This window comes from Sebastes umbrosus, chromosome 23 (genome assembly GCF_015220745.1).
Source record: "Sebastes umbrosus isolate fSebUmb1 chromosome 23, fSebUmb1.pri, whole genome shotgun sequence".
Lineage (NCBI taxonomy): Eukaryota > Metazoa > Chordata > Actinopteri > Perciformes > Sebastidae > Sebastes > Sebastes umbrosus.
Window position 1 is genome coordinate 5,165,384 of NC_051291.1, and position 26,784 is coordinate 5,192,167.

The window sequence follows — 26,784 nt, forward strand, 5'->3', positions numbered from 1 at the left end:
TCCAAGAAACTTACGAGACATCTCTAGTAAACAATATTTAAAGAGGTGCTTTTGTGTGATTCTTTGCGGAGAAACAGTTTTCAGATCTGTCGATTAAACCGTACAAGTGTTAGTCGACTAAGAATTTCTTTGGACACCCCTATAGCTAACGTTGTCTATCTGCCATTTGGCGTCGAGAGGGTAGCACCCAGTAGGGCTGGGCAATATATCAATATAATATTGATATCGTAGACAAGGTATCGTACTAGATTTTGGATATTGAAATATCGTGATATGGCATAAATTTAGTTTTTTCCTGGTTTTAAAGGCTGTATTACGGTAAAGTGATATCATTTTCTGAACTTACCAGACTGTTCTAGTTGTTCTATTTTCTTTGCCTTTTACTTAGTCATTATATCCACATTACTGATCATTATTTATAAAAAAAAACAATGGTCAACCCTACAATATCGTCGCAATATCGATACCGAGGTATTTGGTAAAAAATATCGAGATATTTGATTTTCTCCATATCACCTAGACCTAGCACACAGTTTTCGCGATGAGAACAGCGGTCTGCTGTGGCCGAAAATGACGCTATGAAAGTGGTGAAAGTGACTGACGAACAGTTAAGTTGATGGGTGGAAAACCAAAACAAACGGTGAAAGAAGCAGCAAAAGTAAAAGTATATATTTTACTATTACATTATTATTATTGAATACAAGCAAAATGTTAATATTGTAGCTGTTCGAATGGGACAACTTTTGGTTGTTAAATCTTCATCTTTAACAATACATCACATTTTTTAAACTGACAATTGTTTTTTTTGTAAAATCTCGATCTACAAAGTGTGAAATAATAAGTACAATATCCTCCTCAGAAATGTAGTGAGGTTTGACTATAAAGTACTATAAAAAGGGAAATAAGAAAGGTACACATCACTACTTTAAAACAAAAGCAGTTGGTAAAAACTGCCAATGAATGCTTGTTAAGCAACAGCTTCTTTTGAAGGAAGTGGTTCAGCAGCAGGATATTTGCATCACAATGTTTACAGTCAACATGCCACCATGCGTTACAGCTTTCCATTGCGCAACAAGGTGAACGACAACAATGTCCGGGGTGTGAAAACCTCTCCACCTTGACCCCACCTGGTTTTCTTTTAAATTAAGTTTCAGTCACTTAAACGCTGTTGTTCCCCCCTTGTGATCATCGGAAGTAGACCGCTTTATAAAAACTCCGATATCTTTGAGCCAACAGAGATTAAGCGGCTACATTACCGTTAACAACCACATCACACAGGCCAGCACGTCTAATCTCTCGCTGTCGACTCTCTGCTGCGTGGCGAGAGAGAAACGGAGAGCGGGTTTTCACTTTTCATTGCCAGGAGGATTAACCTGTCTGACTTGGTTAACTTCACACGGTCCGGAGTTTAATGCTGCGGTTGTTACAACCATAACACTACAGAAGCACACACGTTTGGCAGCGTGCCACGTTATCAGATCTGTAGAGCTGAAACTGGCTGCAGTTCACGCCTACAAATTAGCATGATGTGTGTTAAATGAATCTTAAGAGACCACTTGTTGCTGGAAACTTGTTTTTCTGCTCTTAATCCTCCCAAAACAGAAGACATACATTTACAATTGGCCACACAGCTGTAGAAGAAAACTGCTGAGTCTATTTGCATACTGGATACAAAATCACAACAGGCTAATGAAACAGCAAGGAACAAACAGACACTGCGGAGACAAGAGATAAACCGCTAACAATGCATGCAGACAAATGCAAGTCTGACCACTTCTGCAAGTGGCCCGAGCGTTCGGATCCCACTGTGCCCTCAGGGTGCCCTGGGATGCCTTCACACTTGGCGTTTACAGCTGTTTATTTTAATGCTAAGTGTGGTGCCAGGCCACACACACAGTGGAGATTCTGCAGCCTTTTTCACAATGTATTTCTTCATTTGTCTCACAGTAAAACTGTCATAGATACGATCAGCAGTGACTTATGAAATTAGAAGACAGGAAAACACAAGCAAATCAACAGAACCCATCTGTTATTGCACTTCCTGTTGTTAGCAGTTTCAACAAGTAATCTAAATGGACAGTAAGCACAAACAACTGAGCTTTGCTCTGAGTCAACGCATTTAGGGGCAAAAGATCACACAAATTCAGTTTGAATTAGAGATCGACAGTCTTGCAGGTATGTTTTATAGCTTCATTTGATTTGCACAATATCCTGTAGCTTCTGTGTGGTAAGATCAAATATTCGTTGACAACAGAAAAACAAAAAAAGACCAAAAAAACAATCACAGATTTGCTCTCAATTTCCAAACTTTTGCGTAGTTTCAAAATAAAAGCACTTTGAAACATGCTTTAAGAAGAACTATTAGATGATTCTTTTATGCAAGTCATGCCTTCCCTCTAAAAACACTCCCTACTATCTCATACATCCTCGAAACCACACATACTCTTGCATCAGCCACCACCTGAAAAAAAAATTCCTTCCAGTATGCACTCTGCAGAAACGCCTGTCTACTTCGCTTGTAACAGTGAGAGCCAATGTGCGTCTGTCGAACACACCCTGCGACAGCTAGAAGAGGAAAAAAAAAGCTTTTGCTCCAAAAAAAAAAAATAGTTTGGAGAAGAATTTCCAATCTTTTCCTGACAACAAGCATATTGCTATTTTTGTAAATCAGTGTCTGAAGGTTGGTAATTTTCATGCACAGTATGAACCACATTTTTTCAAGCAAAGCAGGCATACTCACTCAATCAAAAGTTCCTTTAAGAGGTTCCTGGATTGCTCCTTTATTTTCTTTTTTCGTATAAATTTAATCTCGAGATAGATGACAGACAAGTGAATGGGCAAGGAGCTGCAGCTCTTTTGTATCTCAGGTGAGAAAGCAGGCTTTTAAAAGGGAGAAGGGAGGGCCTGTATCGACCAATGAGGACAGACAGAGTTCACTCAGGCCCCTCCTTCTTTGAGCACCCTCATAACTCCCCCAATACACACACAAACACACATGGCATGTCTGCCTCAATAGAAATGAACAAGACGGCCAATGACAGAGACATAACTTGGGACACCACCTAGGAAAAAAGTATTAACACTTATTATTTACACTTTCACATTTAAAAGGAAAACTTATAAATAGATAGAACAGGCATCTACACTGTAACACCGCCAGAACGTTTGCCACCATCAGACTGAAGACACCGGAGTGCACCGACGCTGTTAAATACCCAGTCGTTTCAAGATGTCATCACATGACATTGCCACATGACCATGACCATCCAGTTTTACACTGGTGCAAAACCATACAGGCCAAACTCGTGGACTTGACGAGAGGCCAAGGTCACAGAGAGCTGCTGGCTGACTGTGGGTGGACTGGCAAACTGATTACAAACACACATGTTTAATTAGGTCACTTTAGGGGACGTTACATTTACTTACATTCATTTCCTGGAGACTTACCCAAACCCTAACCACTACTTGCCTAACCTTAACCAAACCACAACTATAACTAAAGACTCAAAAATCAGCTTTTTAGCAACCTTTCGTCCCCAATTTGATAAGCTGTCCCCACTTAACTGTTCTTTACTCTGTGTCCCCAAATGTAGCCTAAGTTAGACACATACACACACACACACCTAACACGCTTAAAACAAACTGATTCTGTCGTCACTGCACTGTCTCCTCTGTACCGACAAAGACACACACAAATGTTTGCACACGCACACAGATGCCCAGGAGTGCTGTGGGCAACTGTCAGTGATCTCTAGGTAGGCTGTGCCGCCGGCTGACCAATCAGAGGACAGCGTTGGGGATGTCGCCATGCCCAAGGTCATGTTCATGTCAGGGATGAGGTTTTTATCTCTGTCCACTTTGTAATGCTGTCCAAAAGGAGGAACGTACACACACACGCACACACGCAAACGTGAGGCACGTGAGGCACAAACTGCAACACGGCAGCTTAGAAACTTCTACTGAGTTAAAATTTCCAAAATCCAAATTTAATGTATCATATATTGACCGCATACCTCAACATCAAGGTTGATCCATGTTCACCCCACCAGGCTGGTCCAACTTGGACATTTTTATTAAGGTCTCCTACTCTTTCGGTTTTCTTCTGACTCTTTCCAGTAAATGTTGATCCATGTTGACCCAGCGATCTCGTATTTTGGAAAAAAAATTTGTCATCTTACTGACAGTGCCCGCCTACTCTGGGAGCTTTCCAGAACATTTTGACTGCTTTGTTAAGCTCACTTGATGCTAAGCTCAATTTTTCCAAAGTATACTTTCGATGTTGTGAGGAAGTGTCAACCTTTTTGGTTTGGTTTTGACACAGTGTTTGGTAAAGCGATTGCTCAAATAGGAGATGAGGTAACACTATGAGGTAACACGTTGCACTTATTCCGTGCGCAGCTGTTAAGTACTGAATCACGCCAGGTTTGACCTCTGTGTGCGTTTGTTTTAACTTGACAACGTAAGACCTCGTAAAAAATCCTGCCATTGAAAATGTTCAAATTAACAATGAAACACTGTAAAGATAATCGTTCTCCTCTTTGGCATATCAACGTGTAACTAGAAGTCTGAATGTGGTGACTTCTGTAGCAGGTGAACAACACAGACTTTTGACATCAGATGGTCAACATAAGGCCAAGGGGCATGTTTCTGTCATGGATCAAGGGGTCATTAACCTCCGATTTTGCGACCAAAACATGGCTAACGTGACACTATGGACTATAACTTGAACCCTCTGGTTGTTTTAATGGACGAACCTCTCCAAGACACACACACATCCAAAAACCACAACAGCCTGTATCTTTGTTGTGCAGCCAATTCCCTCGACAACTCTCTCAGTGATCATTAAGAGCTGGAATTTGAAGGCCTCTAAATTAAGCCTATACCCCATGTGACTGACTGCAAATACCGCACACATTCAGCTGGCGAATCATTTGCCAGATGACATCCAATATCGGCTCAAATATACAATAAAACACAAATTTACATTGAAATATCTAAAAAAAGGGTAAGACATGGTGAAAGGTAAAAGCATGTGTTTATTCAAAAACACTATTATAAATCATATGACCTCTTTGAAACTAAGGCGGCCTCTTGAAGAATTTCACAGGTCCGAGGCAACAGATATTTCTGTCCCCTGCGTGTAAAATCTATCAGCACTTCGCACTTGTTTGCAAGTAGGCGACTGCTATGTTATGTAACGTACATCATATGACACTTAGTCATTATTATTTCTAGAAATGTGTCGAATGCTTGTTAAAGAGAAGCATCGGGACTTTCGCGTTAACACCCTCCGAGTTCATTTTAGAAAAACAACAACAAATTCATGACATCTTTTAACTTTATTCAAACTAAATAGGTCATTTAAGAAGTTTTCACATGTCGCAGGAGCTGCAAAGGGCAAACCACAGTCCTCCACTGGAAGCCACAAAGCGAATGCAATAAAGCAGTTTGGAAGTGGAAATATAGTTGTTAAAGGGAAAAGTTGGATTCATTCTTGACATAACCAGCCTGTTTCTTTAACTGCTTCACTCGTTTATTAAAAAAAATACTTTGTGAAATGACCGCAACTTAATTGCCGGATTGGCTCGAGCTGTATGAGCATCACTAGCAAACTAAACTCAGTCAGAATCACTGACAACATGCTGCTCTGCCCTGAGAGGAAGATGATCATAGGTCAATGGGATGTGTTGCTAAAAATCACAGACTTTCTCTTCGATGTTCAGGACGTGCTGAACCATAAATCCCTGCTTCCCTCTCTCAAAAAGAGTCAAAAGAGTTAAAGGAATAGTTCGGCATTTTGGGAAATACCATATTTCACTTTTTTTGCAGAGAGTTAGATGAAAAGATTGATACCACTCTCATATCTGTACGCCAAATATGACGCTACATCTATGTCCAAACGTAACAAAATCCACCTACCAGCACATCTAAAGCTCACTAATTAACATGTTACATCTCGATTGTTTAATCCATACAAATACCAAAGTGTTAAAGCAGTGAGCTCCAGGAGTCACTGTGAAGTTGCCAGTCAACCTGCGTAGGCTATACGGCAGTTTTTTTACGAGTTGTGACGTTTTTGTTGACATCATAAATGGAAGAGGCCATGGAGGTTAACTTTTTTGGTGGATGATAAGTTCATATATTGTTATTTTAGTCGTATAATATGTCTGAGGAAAATGTTGATATTCCCAATGAGTGGAATCGATCTTCTCGTCTAATTCTCGGCAAGACAGAGAATAAGCACATTTCCCCAAATGCCGAACTATTACTTTAATTGATAAAGTGCGCTAGTCCCTCCGCCAAAATCACTACTGTCGCATCGTCATCTCTGTAATATGAGTGATAACTTATAATACAGCTGCAAAAGGTTGCAATGCTCTCAGGGTGTGAGCCTGTTGAGGCGATGGCTGTCATGTAAGTGGTTCAACCGCAACAAACCAATCACAGCTACTACTGAAGCATCTCATGTACAATGGGACAGATTTACAGCTGCTGGTTTTGTGAAGTGTAGTAACTTAAGAGGCTACTGTGCTCAGTAATAATACGTAACACTTGAGTCCTTGGGCGACAAATGGTGGAGCTACAGAAATACAACCACATCATACAGAACTGAGAGCCACACACATCTGGGTTGAACTATGCACACTCTCCACCCTCCAGATGATCCAACGTCAGTGCTTCCACTTGGGAGGAATTTATCATCTGTGGCACGTTGAGACAACTCCCTCCCCCTTGTTTTTATCACACATTTCATGTGTTGGAAGCATGTGAATCATGAAGGTCCACAATTAACATGTGTTTCCAAGAAATGAAGAGGTCAAAGCTATAAAACATATCTTGTAGATTTCCATTTTGAATCACTATGTTTTGTTTAACACTACATTTAACCTCGATATTTTTAGGAGATGCCAATGGTCATACAGTGCCCGACTGTCTGGTAAAGTCTGATATTTATTAGTATTGGCTAATATTCAGCTGCATATTTCTGATTCTCCAGCAGAACACTTGACGCCAAAGCCTGCACAAATACGCACAAAACTACAGGAACGATCAGTGGATGGACAAAGTCAGGGATTCATTATCTGGGGACAATGAATCACTACGCCAAATTAAAATTTCAATCAACAGTCGCAGAGATATTTTAGTCTGGACCGAAGTTGCCATTCCTTGAATAAAACAATAAAAGTCAGATAAAGTGAGCAAATGACCCAAAAGCTGAGCTGAGTGTTTATCTAAGTAACACATAAAAGGAGTTCAACGGTGTAGCACATGCCTTTAGGCTGAGCGTAGACAGCTACAATTTATGGATGTACGATACATGAGAAGAAGTAATAACACTGTAGCACTCCCTCGAGAAATCACAGCTAACGTTTTACTTTCTTTCACCACATTTTAGTTGTCTGACATCTTCACAGTAAGCTTGCACAAACTCCGTATTTCAAGAAGTGTGGTGGTTTTGTACCTCAGGATCTGGGTATCTTATTTGGCCTGGAACAAAAATGGACATGTAACTGTTCTAAGCATGTACTGGCAGCTATACTTGGCATACCTATAACTAACAGGGATGTCACGAAAACTGACACTTTGGTACCAAGTCGGTGCCAATTCTGCTAGTTAACGTTAGCTTACTGACTGCTAACACCTAATATTATCTAGCTCTTGTTCTGCTAATTCAAACATGTGAGGTACCATTGATTTACATTATGAGGCGGTCAGGCTCTATTCAGTAAAAATGAGTATTGGGCGAAAGGTAAATTATAACGTTATCGTGATGTGTTCAAATGTTATCTTGTATCGAATGTAGTTTTTGCAGAGAAACTTTGAATAAATCGAGTTGTTTGAAGAAGTTTTAACAGCAAAATAAATAATAAAATAATAAATAAATAATACAGATAATAGAGAGGTAATTATGACCGTAAGCTTAACTTCCTAACAAAAACCAGTGCGCAAATGGTAAAAAAGGAGTGTAGTTTGAAGTACATGGGATTTACAGTTTTGTTTTTCAGCTTGGTATCGAATTGGTATCAAGAAATGAAGAATTTAACTGGTATTGGTATCGACTAAAATTTCAAAATTTCTAAATCTGCAGAAGTACAGTACAACAGCTAACAAAGCTAATCTTTGTTTCTTATCACTGACTGATCCAATGAGGAAAACTGCAATTAATAGGTTCTGAATACTCAAAAAGTCTTTGAAAAATTCTCAGAAAGCAATCAGAAGATCATTTTCTAACTGATGGAGGCCACTGAAACTTCGAAATTCCAGGATAACTCAAAAAGCAAATGGAAATTTCTATGAAAGATCCAGTAAAACACGGAGCCAAAGACTAAAAAACATATTGACAAAAACTCTGACTTCGGTAAACAGCAGGCCTTTAGTACACACGGTATTGGCCTTTTGTACATGAGCCTTGTGTCCTTGTTTGTGAACCCGTTCTTGCGGCGGACCCTCGCTCTGCTCATCTTATCAGTTAGTATCGATCTGCCTGCTCACGATGAGGGCGGCGTCTTGCTTTGGAACGATGTGAAATTCTTTTCAAGCTCAAGGTTTCAACCTTTAGTTTCTGTTTGACTAAAAGTCAGTCTATTCTCTTTTTCCACCGTGTGTCCAGCAGGAAAACAGCGGATCTCGGTGTAATTTGAGAGCACACAGACGCTGCTTTTGTCTAAATATCTGAGTCACCTGTACCAAGATGTCATTGGCACACCAAACATGTGCGACTCCACATTTACAGGATAAATTTCTTGTTTGAACCATGATGAACGCTGGCCAACTTAAACAGACCATGACAAACACTCAGTACAGAACATTATACATTTCCAAGTTAGTGCAGCGACAGATTGGGTAATACGCAGAACTAATCTGACTGCTTATTTAAAGATGTCAGATGACTGTCATCGTGAGCTGTCCCCACCCTTGTTGACGTGTCTATGTCCTGTAAATAAAGCATACATTAAGCGTCTGCCTTTAAACAGACATTTTTGTGGGTCAGAGAGTTCGCCTCAGCAATTCAACTGTTGGATCTCTACCAGCGGGTCAAATGAAGTGCAGCAGAAGCTGAAAGGCGTCTTTAAACGTTATGTAAGTATGAGAATATATAGGTCAATTTAATTATGCAAAATGGGTCATAAGAATGCACGACAGATTTCATTCAAACTCATGTTCTGTTGCGTCAGTGACCATGAACCTGGCATGCTCTGATTATTCACAGGCCCGTTGTGGGACATTAGTTTTGGCATGCCACCATGTTGGAAGAGTGACAACCCCTCCTTCCTGATCTCTCTGTAGGATTAGGTATCGTTAAGATTCTATCGATTGTAATTTTACTCATCGAGGCTGATTCATGTTACCCCTACCCTGTGATAGATGGTTTGTTACACAGAATCATCTGAGAAGCCGTCTTTGGAAACTGTTTGGAAAAGGGCAGGTCACTTTCAAAAAATACTTGGCAGGTGATTGGACGAACCATCTGTCAATCAAACTAACAAAAGCGAAACTAACTGAAGGCCAAAAACATGTCCTTCAGTGCCGTTCTTTGCTCTTCTTTCAATGAAGAAACCGTCCGTTGTCTGGCGAGCCAAACACAAACGCATTACTGTGACATCGCGAGAATCCAGCTGCCGTGCAAGGTTAGAGTTCATGTTGATTCTTGGCAGATAGACAGACCGGGCGTCAACTCTGGTTCTGAAAAGTGAAGCCAACGCAGAAGTGCCTTAAACTTGCATTCTTTCTAACAGCCAGCAGGGGGCGACTCCTCTGGTTGCAAAAAGAAGTCTATGAGAAAATGAGCCTACTTCTCACTTGATTTATTTCCTCAGTAAACATTGTAAACATGAGTTTATGGTCTCAATTGCTAGTTTCAAGTCTTCTTCAATACAGCATGATGTTCATTTAGTAAATTATGGTCCCATTTAGAGCCAAATAGACCATAAAGCAGGGGATGCTTTAGGGCGTGGCTACCTTGTGATTGACAGGTCGCTACCACGGCGTTGTCCGGTCTGGGAGTTGTCCGTGTTTTCGTCTGAGAACTTTAACCCTTTCACAGTGTGTTTTCAGTTCATGAAAGTTAATTGTAACATTTTGTTCGCCTAAAAATTTCTTATTCGGCTTTCAGTGCTTAGCTCCACCCTCTCATGTCACTTCTGCGACGGTCAAAATGCTGAACTCGTGGCTTCAAAACCTTCGTCCACAAACCAATGAGTGACGGTGACTACGTTCACTTCTTATATACATGTCTATGAGATACACATGTTGAAAACAAAAAACTAGATTACGAGGGATTCTGCGATTCTTTTTGGTTAAAATGTAAATAAAAAGTATAAATATACGCAGGCGTGCAAGTTGAATGTTGGCTGCAACTGGTGTTTATGCACAATATGATAGCTGTTAACCCTGTAAGCCTGTTAATAACAATCACAAGTTGTAAAAAGTTTTATGTAGTGAACTAAGTGCTCAAGCAGCTGTGTCTGCAAACATCCGTCCATGTTTATAGGATCTTCAGCAAGACACTGAACCCCCCCGTAGCTGACCTCTGACCTTGGACCACCACGTGGAGGGTGAGAAAATAAGGGACTTTCCCAAAAGGATCAACAGCGTTTCACGCTTAAAGAAAAGCTTTGACGTACGTGGTTGCTTTGTGAACGTTACATGTACGCTCGACGCACATTCCATGTCACTGACTTATGCAATCCAGCAGGTAAAAATAGACAATGTGTGTGCCACCTTCTCAGATTTCGATTGAATGTGTTGACAGTGTTTTGGAAAGCTGCCAAATGCGTCTCCCCCTTTGTGTGAGTGATATCCACTCCTTTCAAACCGGCTCGGCATCTGGCTCGCGGCTCATTTGCTCAATAGCGCTCCCGAGTTACATCAGCCGGCACCAGCAGCGATTCAAACCCCCAACCACAGCCACCCAGCAGGGTATCTGACCTACATGTGTCATTCAGGTCTCCTACTAGCCAATGAGGAGCGAGAGTCCACGGCCAAGCTCCGCCCCTCAAACCTCTGCTGCCCCTCACCTGCAGCCTTGTAAGGTGACTGAGGGGGTTGGGTGTTTTAACAACAGTGTTTAAGAGTCTACAGGTGCAACATTAAAGGGACACTCCACCTATTTTACGCATGAAGTTCAGTTTACCCGTCATTTAGACTACCACTCCTCCTCCGCCTGTGACAGCAGTTATATAATAGCTCATGTGGCTTTTTTTTTTAGGAAGGAGCTTTTTTAAGTTTGAGAAAATAACCCCGATGATGTCATAGTGATGTCATCAGGGTTACCTCAGCTTGGGTTTGAGACTTTTTGAGTTTATTTACTATTTTTTTTAACAGAAAGCCTGTGCTACAAATGAAAAAAAAGGCATATACCAGTCATGGAGGGGCTAATGAAAGACACTATCGAGGTGCATTATGGGAAATGTAGGAAATGTAGGATTAAAAGGCAGCATATCTCAGCTTTTGCTTCTTCGATTTTGACCATTTCTTTTTTAAATTTGGCTCTTGCATGTCCCCAATCTTTGTCTTGTGACCGTTTAAACTACAAGGATTAATAATGCAATTTTACAGATTACCATTTAAACTTTAATCAACTGAAATACACCTTATTTACTCCACATTTCTTTTTTTTTAAATAGGTAGTGGCAGTCGAGCAATGTGACTATAAGGTTTCTTCAATAACTGACATTTGTGATCTTTGTTGTTTTCTGTTTTTTCAACTCTATTTAAGCACAGTTCTTTAAGAAAAACTGTTTGGCGTGCATGCGTACATGGAGCCTTTACTAAAACACCAATCAAAGCTTTAATGTAACCATAAATCACCATAAAACACACACACTTGCGTATTATTATTACAACTGTAGATACTTAATAATCTACTGTTTGAAATCTCCCTTGGCTCTAGAAGGAGCTTTTTTTTGTCTGAATAAATAAAAGAAAAAAGATGAATGAAAAAAGACACTATCAGGGTGCATTATGGGAAATGTAGGATCCACACTAAGGAATAAAAGGCAGTATATCTCAGCTTTTGATTCTTCGATTTTGACCATTCTTTTTTAAATTTGTTTCTTGCATTATACAGATTACAATTTAAACTTTAATCAACTTGATTACACCGTATTTTTCCCTTTAAAATAGGCGGTGGTAGTCGAGCAATGTGACTTTAAGGATTCTTCAATAACTGACATTTGTGATCTTTCTTGTTTTCTGTTTTTTCAACCCCATAGGCATATTTCTTTAAGGCAAACTGGTGTGTGCCTTAACTCAAACACTAAATCACAGCCTTAACATAACCATAAACCACACCCACTTGGGTATTATTACAACTGTAGAAACTGAAAAATGTACAGTAGGCGGAGCTTCTTTAAGGGAAGGCATTACCAGATCAGTGTTATGTAAGGAAGGTGCATAAGGAACAGAGCGGGGTTGAAAGTGGACGGACACTGTGTGGCAACTGGGTATTTTTAGCAGCCAGAAGGGCTATCATAGAAGCTGAACTCACCACTTAAATATGCCTAAACCGAGATATATTCTCCTGGCTGAACCTCTAGGCTTTGTTTTCAGTTTGCTGTATATGTGGTGCTTGAAACTTAACGTGGCTTAAGAGGATGAACAGACAGTTTAACAGTAAAGAAAGTGACAACAACACATCCAAGCAAAGGCACATTTTGGAAAATCTCCTTTAAGACCTAGATAATACTACTGTGTCTTAATGTCAAATCCATTTCTTTTCTCAGAGTGATTACCAAGCACTTACAGAATCAAACAAAGGAAGACTAAATTAAACAGTAAATGAGATAAGAAAGTGATAATATATAATAAAGAAAACAATCAGTGATAGTGAGAGGAGCTCAGGGAGCTTTTGCTCGCAAGTTTTTGGAGATGAAATCAACTCACAAATACACCAATTTTTGCACAATATTTCCACAGCAGCAGTTTGAGCCTGCAGTCATAACACATGTATTAGCCCTCAGTGAGCCCTGCAGGCCACACTCAGCATGCTCCTGTCTGCTGTTACATAAACCCACCACCTATATAGATTATACCATTACTCATATTTCTCCTCTGTTGATCCCTTTGAAATAACTTTAAGTAGTCTATGTTTAGTCTAAGTCTATGATTTGTGAATTGGGAGCACACACAAAGCAGCCTAAATGATGCAAAAATGCAAAACAACAACAGACTCCTTTGTGTGTTTTCTGTCAGTAGAAGGCAGCACAGAAAGCATGCACAACACAACGTGCAATGCATAGTGTGGTTTCCACTCCATGCATGATCAACTGGTGACTTCTTCAGTGGAAGAAGTGTGTTTTTTAAGCGAAATCAGACGCTAAATGATCACCAAAGTAAATCTCTTGCAAAAATAAAGACGCTTTATTTTGACTTCAGGCAACACCCTGCAGGAAGCTGCTCCACACACCGCTACTGTGTCTCTTAAACGTGTGTTAGTTTGTGAATGCATCAGTAAAAAAATAATGCAAAAAACGTGGCATTAAAAAAGCAGGAAACTCGTGCGTAAAAGAAGCTTTTTCTAATCAAATAAACCACCAGAAATAAATTACGCACCATCCAAAAATGGTCAGAATGAACCAGCAGATTACATGCAAATGTAGATAAAGAATAAAAGTAAGGAATAGGCTGTATATTGTGGGGGTTTTACCTTGTGTTTCAGTGGAGGACAGCTGTAGCAGGCAGTAGCAGAAGGAGGAGGAGGAGAACTAGTGGAGACAAGAGTTGGAGACCCTTCCCATTTAACAAGCAAAGAGACTGAGTGGAAATTTCCATCTGCCATGTGATGATGGCAACTCCTGCAGCGTCGTGTTACACTGAGCTGCGCTGCTGGGGGGCTCCTTATTCTCTCATTCACACTTCTACCTCTCTCTCTCTCTCCAGGGACTCATTTGGCAACATGCTTTTTACGCATGAACTAAAACATGTTATTGACTGAAAATGGCCATATAATAATAATAATAATAATAATAATAATAATAATAATAATGATAAAATTTAAAAAATAATTTATATAGCACTTCTCAATTAAAATGGCCATTTAATAATAATAATAATAATAATAATACATTTGTTTATATAGCACTTCTCAATTAAAATGGCCATTTAATAATAATAATAATAATACATTTATTTATATAGCACTTCTCAATTAAAATGGCCATTTAATAATAATAATAATAATAATAATAATAAAACATTTGTTTATATAGCACTTCTCAATTAAAATGGCCATTTAATAATAATAATAATAATAATAATAATAATAATAATAAATGTATTTATAAAGCACTTCTCAATTAAAATGGCCATTTAATAATAATAATAATAATAATAATACATGTATTTATAAAGCACTTCTCAATTAAAATGGCCATTTAATAATAATAATAATAATAATAATAATAATACATTTATTTATATAGCACTTCTCAATTAAAATGGCCATTTAATAATAATAATAATAATAATAATACATTTATTTATATAGCACTTCTCAAAACAGATGTTACAAAGTTTTTCACAAGACAATAAAAGCAGATAAATAAAGTAAAATATATGGTAACTGCTAAAACAGAACATCACAGAACATATCAATAATAATAGAAGTGGTAAATTGGTAGGACAAGTTCATAAAACAAATATACAGTGTATATATACATAAATGTGTATAAATGTACACATGCGTCCAGAAACGGATGTGTACATACATATATTTATAAGATACTTTCTTGTGGGAATATGTTATATGTTGTATAGTCTTAAATTGTGCAAAACAAATAAACAAATAAACAAAATTCTTCATCTCGTATGCTTTATCTTTTAGATATGATAATCAGTATGCATGAGTATACAGGCTGGAGGGTGTTTGTGCAGTGATTCAGATTAAAAAGGGAAGGTTTATTTAATGATTGTGCCCGTTTACTGACTGGGATCCTTTGTTTACATTCCGGCTGGCCACGTTGTCGCTCCACACTCTGACTCTCTGCCATGATGTGTTGTTAAAGGGAGAGTAGGGAGGAAAAACAGGAGTATTTAGAGCTGGAATTTGTCTTATAAACAGCATGTGTTATGATTGAAAATACTCCAGTATGGTGCTTATAAGTACAATTTTGAGGCACTTTATGAAATGGTGCCCCATTTTAAAATCACTCCACAAAACACACACACTCTTTTAATTCCTGATTATATTTGTTTTAGGGCTGTCAATCCATAAAAAAATTTAATCGCAATTAATCGCATGACTGTTCATAGTTCATCGTGATTAATCGCAAATGAATCGCATATTTTTTATCTGTTCAAAATGTACCTTAAAGGGAGATTTGTCAAATATGTAATACTCTTATCAACATGGGAGTGGACAAATATGCTTGCTTTATGCAAATGTATGTATATATTTATTATTGGAAATAAATTAACAACACAAAACAATGACAGAAACCCTCACAGGTACTGCATTTAGCATAAAACAATATGCTCAAATCATAACATGGCAAACTGCAGCCCAACGGGCAACAACAACTGTCAGTGTGTCAGTGTACTGACTTGACTATGACTTGCCCCAAACTGCATGTGATTATCATAAAGTGGGCATGTCTGTAAAGGGGAGACTCGTGGGTACCCATAAAACCCATTTACATTCACATATCTGGAAGTCAGAGGTCAAGGGACCCCTTTTGAAAATGGCCATGCCAGTTTTTCCTCGCCAAAATTTAGCGTAAGTTTGGGGCGTTATTTAACCTCCTTCACTACAAGCTAGTATGACATGGTTGGTACCGATGGATTCTTTAGGTTTTGTACTTTCATATAATGACAGCATCTTCATTCTAGCTTTAAAACGGAACCCGCTACAACCTCCGAAATGTCGATTGCATTAATGCGTTAAAGAAATTAAAACAAATTTGCGTTAATACGTTATTATCACGTTAACTTTGACAGCCCTAGTTCTAAGTAATTCTATATACTCTCAAATTATGCGCAAAACATCAAACAAACAGAAGAAGAAAGAAAACAAATGCTAGAAGATGAAAGTTTGTCTTCATCTACATCTATCAGGCTTTTTCCAAGTCTAGACTAACTTAGATATTTCATATTTGAATCCCCAACTCAGCCTCCCAACTGTGCATCATCAATGTTTTTTTTTCATGTAACAAAGTGTTGGGTGGTTCCCAGTGAAAAGGACAATAAAAAAACAAAATAAAAATCCTTCTCTACGCCTTTCTTCTTCCTTTGTATCTAATGTTCTGTGCTACTTCCTCCTCCTGTATTTACATGGTGGAAAGAGGAAGCTGATGTCTGCTTGACAACATCCGCCCACAGTTTTCACCTCTCTCTGTGCCAACAGGCGTGTTAGTGACAGACAGGATGTACAACTAGATGATTGACAGTTCTCTGCTCTTCATGTGCAGGGCTCCCAATGTGCTTAACCTAATTTACATCTAGTCATCAATTATTTCTACCCATTTATCCAGTGAAGCATATCCCAGCATGCACTGGGCAAGAGGTACACCCCGGAGAGGTCACCAGTCTGTCACAAGGCATATAGACATACAACCACATTTAAGATCATATCTACACCTAATGGCAGTTTTGCGCCTGGTTATATTTTAAAAATGGTGGTAATTTCCTACATTTCTACACCACCTATAACCTCTTGGATTAACCCTCCACTCATAAGTTTGTTTTTTATGATATCTTGCTATTCTTCTAAGCTATTCCTCATTTTTGTGTGCATTTTCCTACAAATGTCCAGCAACACGTGACGCGTCTGTCAATTTCTGCTCCAGTTTTTTCAAAATTGAGCGACTTGGTTTGGCAACAGAACGACCTAGTTAGCTTAAGGAAAAGATCACGGTTTGGGTTAAATAAGAATAAAATGTGGCGTTGCTTAAGTATGGAAGTTAAGTGCCAAATAAATCAACGTTGATATCTGGTTTCACACGGGACACGAACATAACATTACACGTGTCTCGAGTACGCATTTTAGCCTTTTCTCGTGTCATTTGTACGACGCTTTTTGACAACGTTGGACTCGAACACGGATCTCCTGTTTAAAAGTCCGCCGTTTGTTGGACACACCCACAAAAAGTGGTCTTTCTCGTGTATTATACTATGTCACTGACTCTTATCGTAGCATTTATACATGGATGCGTTTACACTGCAGTCAGTACAGGATACATGGCATAAAAATGACGTGGAAATGGCGTTTTTATTGCACGCTAAACGCCATGCGCATTATCTATACACATTTTTGTGTTGGGCTGGTTTGCAGTTCACTAAACCTGCATGTCTTTGGACTGTGAGACCATTCTTCTCCGTTCAGTTTCCTAAAAGGACAGTATGAAAACTATTGGTGTGGGAAGGAGGGCTGAATCTTATACTTCATTTTATAAAAAAGTCCCTCGTCCCATGTCAATATAGCTTTTTCATACGTCAGCAGACTAATTGGCCTAATCTTTGCAGGTCTTTTAGACCGTGGTGGAAATGCAGACAACCGTGGGCTGAAGGAACCTTTTTTTAGTTCCATGAAAAGTAGTTCCAGGAACTAAATGTCAGCTATTTTAAGCAGTCAGACCCTCATGTGGATTGACAGTCAAAGCATGCATGGTCCAAACATGTGTGATTATTTTTTGGATTATCTGTTTTTGTTAATTGCTGAAAATAGTAAAATAATCATTGATATAGGCTTCTTAAATATAATCACCTGATGGCGAGGACTGTATGAAGTTTATTTTTAAAATAGGCAAAGAGCAGGGTCGCACAACTATAACTTTGCTCCCCCTAATTGAATAACAGGGATGCATTTGCTCCACTTGCTCCGAGTATGAATACAGAACTGTGAAGAGGTTCCAGCTCTGTGGCTGCTGAAATGCAACAATATCCCTCCTGAATTGCAATAAATAGCCTAAAAATAAACATGGATTCGATCAGATGACGTTGCAGCCTGACGTGAAGGAGATCAGATGTCCGACTGCGATCAAATCAATAACATGATGCTGAGTCTCGTGTTGGAAACGTGACCTCCAAGCAGATGGACAGATAGGCAAGCCTGTGTATCATTCAGAAAATGTTCATTTGAAATCAGCTCTTTTGTTTTTCTGTATAAATTTCATTGTGACGTTTGATGGAGCAGACACAATATTTGTATAATACATGGCTGCAAAGTCATAATTTAACTAAGTAGACTACATGAGTCTCATAACAGGAAACCAGGTGTGTTTTGTAGCAGCAGCTGGAGACTCAGAGGGAACTTTTTTTCCTGCTGAGTCAAACAATAATATAATATCAAAAAAAACAAGTGGATCACTGTCAGTAAATGGTTAAATGGAGACAGCTGTGTGTAGCACACGCTTTCTCGCTGCGCCGCCGGTAAGCTCTCAATTTACGCACAGCTGGTTCGGTGTTTTACGACCAAAGTTGTGCGTGGAAACAAAGTGTTTTGATTAGAGCTCGACTAACTGTGAAAGACAACAGATGATGAAGTGTGTGTTCAGATCATTTTGTGGACTGAAGGAAACGTAAAACACATGTATAACTTATTTGGTTATGATGCAGGATGAAGGAGCGACTGCACAAGAAGAAAATTATGCACTCTGTAGACGTTCAATCAGTAATAACTAATAAGCTCCGCATGTGTGTTATTCAAGACAGACATGTTTGATAGTGATGAAAATAAAGTCCTGATGATGAGACAGATGCAGACAATAATAATAGTATGCTCCAGGGATGATGTATTTTTGTAGGCCAACCAGGAAGTTAGCATCGCCCTGGGTTCCCTCGACAAAAAGCCGATGGAATTTTTCCATTGGGTTTTGGATTATTGCAGAAAATTGCAGACAAACGTTTATGATACTTACACGTTTTGTTGATTTTCTATAATTTTAGAAGTGTGAATGTAATCGGCAGATGTAAAAATCTAACGTTTGTACACCGCTTTTTGTGTGTCATTTGTTCGCCACGCAAACGTCCGCAGAAAACCACTAACTTAGGGTAAGGGAAAACGTCATGGTTGGGCTTAAAATACGTATATAAACTAAATAAAACACGTACGCAAAGAACGTAACACAACAACGGAAAACACGTCACAAACGTCAATAAAAAACACGTGACTGTCACGTGACAAGCCTCACTGACGTAACTTACAAAACAAAACACCGGTCAACGACGGTGTCGAACACGGGTCTCCTGGTTAAAAGTCCTCCCCACCCGCCCACCATAAGTGGTCTTTCTCGTTTTTTATACTACGTCACTAACTTTTACCGTAGCTTTTATATGTGGAGATTACAGTCAGTACAGGATACATGGCGTACAAATGACACGCTGAAATCAGGAAGGGCGTACTTATTGCACGTTAAACGCCTTGCGCATTACACACCTTTTCGTGCAAAAGGGCTGAGAAAACATTTAAATCTCTTCAGCTTGTGTCAACCACAGACCTAATTTTCAAGCATCTAACTAGAAACCCATTCAAAAACCCATTGACTTCCAGACGAGGGAACCATAAATGGTAAAATGCTAAACTCATTTCCGGATTTAGGACTCATTCCTGCAGCACTCTATTGCACAGTCCCTAATCATCCTCACAAGGACCCACTTAAGAGTCACCAGTGTCTAAAAATAACTGAACTCTGGCTTCACGTGGATTGTCTTCTGTATTATCTAATTGCATTGTACAATACAAAATGAGTGCTGACTGTTCGCTAAGTCCCACCCCCCTCAGTTACTGTTGCTACATCTGTCAAGCTTTACTGCAGGTTACAGCATAACACAGGCAGATTTACCGCTCAGCCTGATCTCCCTAAAAAAAGGAGAAAAATATCGATAATAAAATGATTTAAATACAAACGTAGTTGGCTGCATCACATCCAAATGTTTTCACAACTTTGGTATGTTTGTGCCAAAACTGTCCTGACGAATTTATCTGGCCCGTGACTGTCACAAGACTGTGGAAACCAATGTGACATCAGAACTTAGCACGCACTTCCACATCACATGTGAGAAAACGGCAAAAAGGAAACGTAGTGTGGTGCTACTTTTCACCTGTAGATGAAAATACAGCAAGATGCAGTATTTGTGCCTCACACAGCAACACAAGTTACCTTCAAACATTTAAAAACAACACATATATTTCTGTAAAATACTGGACTATTTTTTTTTTTACACTTAGTGGTACAAACATTTTCATTTAATTGTACTCATATTTTCTTTTGTAATAATTTGTTTCAATGGCCAGTATGTGTCATGTTATTTGCTTATTTTTTCTAAAAATAACCATTATTTTGAGAAATCACAAAGCCATTTAAGAAATGATCAGTATCGGTATTGTTAAAATTGTAACAAAAAGTATCGGTATCGTTAAAATTGTAACAAAAAGAATCGGTATCATTAAAATTGTAACAAAAAGTATCGGTATCATTAAAATTGTAACAAAAAGTATCTGTATCGTTAAAATTGTAACAAAAAGTATCGGTATCTTTAAAATTGTAACAAAAAGTATCAGTTTCATTAAAATTGTAACAAAAAGTATCGGTATCTTTAAAATTGTAACAAAAAGTATCGGTATCGTTAGAATTGTAACAAAAAGTATCAGTTTCATTAAAATTGTAACAAAAAGTATCGGTATCGTTAAAATTGTAACAAAAAGTATCGGTATCTTTAAAATTGTAGCAAAAAGTATCGGTATCGTTAAAATTGTAACAAAAAGTATCGGTATCATTAAAATTGTAACAAAAAGTATCAGTTTCATTAAAATTGTAACAAAAAATATCGGTATCATTAAAATTGTAACAAAACGTATTGGTATTGTATCATATTTCAAAAGTGTGGTATCGCCCATCCTATTGGACAATCACAGTTCAGGGGCGGGGTTTAGTGAGTGTGGTCAATTGTATGAAAATGCATATGTCCTTTTGAATTAGATTAGAGATATATTACATTCAAACTGGTGCGATGCAGAAAAATATATTTTTATAGTATTAGATCCAACTTCATTGTCCTTGCACACAAGTATTGAGACAACAAGATGCAGTAAAGCTGTGTCAGGTGTAAGGACTGGTATAATGGTATAGACTACTATGATTTTCTACCATAGTATATATACCATAGTATTTTAAGAAGTAGTTACCATGGGCTGCAAAAACAGTCATCACCTGTGTGTGTTTCTAAAGATCACTGGATGATTTCCTGATGACCAGTTTAGTGTTCTGCACACCTGGCTGTGATTCTGTGTTTCAGGAAGCTAATTAACTAACACCACCTGTTCAATCAGTGGCACCTGATCAATCTACAAAAAGCCTCTCCTCCACCTCCCCCATTTTCTCTCAGCCAGCAAACTCTGTTTACTCTTTATTCTCTTTTATTTACATCATAAACTAAGAAGAAAGTTTCTTCCTTCATGTTGCTTCCCTTGAGCCAGGTGTTTACAAGACAAAATGCCAAAACCTATTAAAGAAAGTTGCAGCACCAGCGTGCCCCATTATCACCCTTTAGCCAAATCAACACAATGCATAAATACCCATGTTTGAGGGAGTGCTGCCAATCTCATGCTTTCCCTCATGAGTTATCTCATGTTCTGAATCACAGCACAGAAACTCAGTAAAGCGTCTCACATGAGAGTAGGCCTCTTTCAGCTGATAATGATTACTACAACACTGAGACATCAGCTTTAGCTGCAGGCAAGCACTTTGAGAGCATTTAAGTTCACCAGAAGGAGAATTTGTCACTAATTACTACCACTCACACTGATTACATGACAGCTGCTGGTCTGTCTACCTGACACTGAGATACTGAGCTCCATGTCCGAACTGTGCAAAAACCTAGCTCAACATACCAGGTGACCCGGTTAGCTGATATAGAAACGGCGGGTAAATACATAAATATAGTGGTACCACACAATTATTAGTTGCTCAGCTTCATTGGTTTTTATTGTCAGATACAGTATAACGTGCCCATTTGTTTGTACCAAGCGGCAACCTCCGGTACTGAAAAATGAAGCCAACATGGAAAATGTTTGCATGTTTTGTTCAGCAAGATAATCTTCACAAATGGACGCCACTTCTATGATTTTTGAAGCGTGAATGCAATCTCCAGAAGCTAACGTTAGGCTATAAACGAACTACACCCCGGTCGCATGAACGCGAGTAAACACAACGAGGCTGTAAAGGCGAACGAGTCGGTGTGATGATAACACGTAAAATCTCCAAATTCACGAGTGGGATATTTACTGATGTATTTTATATCGAAGAACAAAACGTTAAAATCTCTTCAGCTTGTGTTAACCACAGACCTTATTTCAGGCATCTAAGTAAAAACCCATTGACTTGCAGACGAGGGAACTGGGAGTGCTAATTGCTAACTCATTTCCAGGATTTAGGACTCATTTTTGCACAACTCTATTCATTGCACCCGGAGGTCGGATGACAGATTAATAAAACGCGTATGAAAAATACGTACTTGGCGTGCAAAGACCTTAACTAACGATCATATGGCATCATCCATGTCATTGAGCCTGCATGTAAAAGCAGAAAGTACTGTACCTGGAACTGACACAACTAAGTGGAACGGAGCCAGGCTTTAAGTTTACATCTTTACTGAGTGTATTTTACTGTTTACCTTTATCCTGAAATGACCTGAAGACAGTAAGATAAGTAACCTGAGAAGTCTTCATGTGCTCGAACGTGAGCTTCTTAGAGAGTCGGTCACGACACTTTAACCTCAATAAAGATAATGGAATCAGTGACAGTTCTTTTACTGAAATTACATTTGACCTACATGATTAAAGAAGCGACGGAGGTGCTTCCGGCCATGTGAAGGTGAACTTTAACCCTCCTTTCTTTTATTGTTTGTCACTTTGCTTCCATGTTATGAACTTTCTGTATAAGTCTGTAACGCCTGTATCTCTGCCCAGCAGCTGCTGGTCTGTCCCCAGATAATTGAGGGGTTAAATTTGGTCAACGACATGCGACTGAACCCGAAGGCAGCCGCCCTGTCCGCTCTGTCCAAACACTGTTGAACTTGATGGCTCTGACTCGAGCGTAATACTGACAAATAGAGCTTACATAAACTGCAGACTGGAACATACCTGTTAACTCCCATTGAGCAAACCCGTCAAACAAAAGCTCTCGTTATGTAATCGGCTCACAAATGACACAAATATACTGAGCAGATTGTCCGAATGATCACTGGGAGACTTTACTGCACTGGGAATTGAACCTCTCAGCCTGGCAGTGCCTTGCTCGTGGTCAGAAATCAGCCGATGTTTCCTGGATAACAACCACGTCTGTGCTCAGATGTGTTTTTGTTAAATCCAACATCTGTCTGCTTGATTCAGAGTATGTGGAAGTCTCATCTGTTGGAGGGAGAGAACACAGACCGTGACAAACACCCCTCACCTCTAGCAAGTTGGATGTTTATCCAGATGGGTGTTATTTTGACCTCGAGAGCAAAGGCAGTCTAAGAATAGCCTCAAGTTTCTTATGCGTCATTTCCGCAGCATGGTCCGACTCGACTGACTTTTTAGTAACAGTACTTTTCTCTATTTCGTTTCCTATTGCAGAGGGTACCCGTGTGAAACTGCCGTGACCTTAAACACGACACTCGCCGGATCCTTTCATCTACAACCAAACAACCATCTGCACTTCGCCAAATGACCGATCCTAAGACCCTGTCCCCCTTAGTTACTGTTGTGAAGTTGGACAAGTTTGACAAAAAGAAATGCTGGTGCCGTTTTTGCCGGGTGCCGCAGCGTGTATGATTTATTAGATTTCTTTCTTTCTGGGCGCCAGGCAATATAGCTTCAAGAAGTCGACAGCGAGGACTACAGTATACCATGGAAGGATTTATTCAAGATGATAAACTTTACTTGGTTAACTTTTCCCGTTGGGATGCTAGATGTCGTGTATATCAAAATTAAGGCTGTCAAAGTTGTTAATTCGTTTCCACTAATTTCTTTAACGCATTGAGGCAATTGATATTTCGAAGGTTGTAACTGGCTCAGTCTTAAAGCTAGAGTGAAGATACTGGTATCATATGAAACTAGAAAACCTAAACCTAAGGAATCCATTGGTACCAACCACGTCATACTAGCTCGTCACGAGAGGAGGCTAAGTAACGCTCCAAACTTGCGCAAAACTTTGGCGAGGAAAAACTGGCATGGCCATTTTCAAAAGGGGTTACTTGACCTCTGACCTCCAGATATGTGAATGTAAATGGGTTCTATGGGTACCCACAAGTCTACCCTTTACAGACATGCCCACTTTATGATAATCACATGCAGTTTGGGGGCAAGTCATAGTCAAGTCAGCACACTGACACACTGACAGCTGTTGTTGCCTGTTGGGCTGCAGTTTGCAATTGTTATGATTTGAGCATATTTTCTTATGCTAAATGCAGTACCTGTGAGGGTTTCTGGACAATATTTGTCATTGTTTTGTGTTGTCAATTTATTTCCAATAATAAATATGTGCATAAAGCAGCATATTTGTCCACTCCCATGTTGATAAGAGTACGTTGATGTGAAGGGAAAGTTGCTCTTGATCCCTTTATCTTAAAAAAGTGACTGCTTCGAGGATGTTAAAAGTTTATTGTGTCTGCATTTCTGAAAGAAACTGAACTCTTCAGTGCCACGACGAGCAGTCAGCGTTCCTGCTCATGAATCCTCTGAGGCCCTCCCTTGTGCCCCTCATGCCAGGGCGACAACACAATAGTTCAAGGCCGCGCCATCATTTCCCGATTCTTCCGCTCCTCTGCTTCAGCTATTAATTTCGGAGGCGTGTTACATAAGCTCTTATGCAATGTGTTTTTCCCCCGACGTCTATTTTTCTGCCCCCTGCTCGCTAATGGGTCTGGGGGCAGGTTTTTTTTTGGTGGCTGAGGCTGCTGTTGACATTCACATGCACATTCATGAAAGGAGCCCCCCGCTCCTCCCATGCTGTCGGGGTCCGGCCGCAACAAGCCCAAACAGGCCAACGGTCGGCTGGGTCGGAGGGACCCACCGCCACGACGCGCACGTGTTCCTAAAAAGTTGGGGGAAAACAAGGGGCACACGTGCAGTTTGTCAATTACTGCACAGCTTGGCTCGTCCTGATCGTCAATATAATCTGCTTTGTTATAAACGGAGCTATTTTTCTTTTGAAACACAGCAGAGAAAAGAGTGATTCAACAGGCCATCTGGTGTGACATACTTCTAATCTGGTTTCACACTGTCTGTTTTAGCCTGAGGTATCTGTTAAGAGGAAGCTATTGTTCAAACAAACATCTACAGTAATCCAAAAGGGAAATTAAAGGACATACTTAGTGTTTATTACATTCATTAAATCCTTTAATTCATTAGTTGTAACATAGGGGAGACCGGGGGCAATTGTAACCTCAAATCTCCAATCAGAAACGAGACAGAAACATGAAACTCACTATGCACACGGTCTGTGATGATCCCTCTCAGCCCGTCAAACGGGTGTCTCATACTTTTTCAAGTTTTTCTGATACTGATATTTCCAGTCTCAAATACCTACACACAACCCTTTACTTTCTATGTTTTAGCCATCTGCAATAGCCATTAGAGTTCACCATCTGTAATATAACATATATATATACCTAACCATTCCTATATTTAAATACTATCTGCTCGGACCTTGCAATTTAACCCTCTGACAAGTTCCAACAAGCAGACCTCTCTCTTCCAGTCCCTAAAATAGCCATCAGCTATCTTTGTCCCCATGTGACCGACAAAGGTTAGCTACCTTCACTGGTCCTCTGCAGCCAGAGGACAACCAATGTCTTGACATTGTCAAAAAGATTTCAAAAGCTTCCAAAACAAATAAGGCAGTTAGCCTGATTTGAGAGTGACTTGACTTGACTTGCTAGCAAACAATTGCTTATTTACACATCCAGCAAGCGGATCTGAGAAGGTCTGAGAAGTGAAGCCAATGCTGAAGTGCCTTAAACTTGCATTCTTTCTAACAGCCAGCAGGGGGCGACTCCTCTGGTTGCAAAAAGAAGTCTGATTGTATAGAAGTCTATGAGAAAATGAGCCTACTTCTCACTTGATTTATTACCTCAGTAAACATTGTAAACATGAGTTTACGGTCTCAATCGCTAGTTTCAAGTCTTCTTCAATACAGCATGATGTTCATTTAGTCAAATAGCCCGATAAAGCAGGGGATGCTCTCTGAAAGTTGTCTGTGTTTTCGTCTTAGAGCTTTAACCCTTTCAGAAACGGTGTGTTTTCAATTCATGAAAGTTAATTATAACCTTTTTGGTTGCTATTCGGTCGCACTTAGCTACACCTTTTCGCGTCACTTTTGGTTGCAAAAAACCAAGATGGCGACGAGATGGTTTCATCTCGCCAGCACCGTTGGGGAGGTGGAGCGTGAGTGTGTGCGATAGGACCCGAAAGATGGTGACGAGAGGTTAACGTAATGCTGCCGTAAAGTGGTATCGGTACCGTTGTAACAGAGCCGTTTTGCGAGTACGAGTACATGAGCACAGTATCGGACCCGATACTGGTATCGGTATCCGTGCATCCCTAATGACAACGTCCACTTCTATACACTTAGGTGGCATTATAAGCAAACAACGCAACGACTTTCATTTGATTCTGAACCAAATGATGCTAAATCCTGATGGTACATGCAAGTACGTGACATCACGTTTTTTCTTTCCATTTTAAACCAGTGAGAAGCAAAGACACAAATACAGACATCTCCGTGAAATATCCAAAACGGTTTTAACTTTAAAAGTTGTGCGTTCATGTCTCATCCATTCACTAAGAATAAAAAGGTGATTGAGAAA

The 26,784-nt window shown here is 39.5% G+C and overlaps 1 protein-coding gene across 2 annotated transcripts in view; it reads right to left on the reverse strand.

Annotated features, from left to right (window-relative positions):
- The window catches only part of slc38a4 (solute carrier family 38 member 4), a 33,850-nt gene extending 20,050 nt beyond the window's left edge, over window positions 1-13,800 (reverse strand). The window contains exon 1 of one of the 2 annotated variants that reach the window (XM_037760363.1): window positions 13,649-13,800. The gene's annotated coding sequence lies outside the window, so the exon portion shown is untranslated. Of the gene's footprint in view, window positions 1-2,740; window positions 3,137-13,648 lie in introns of those variants that run through there. The other variant, XM_037760362.1, reaches the window with a different exon arrangement.
- Between the last annotated feature and the right edge of the window lie 12,984 nt (window positions 13,801-26,784).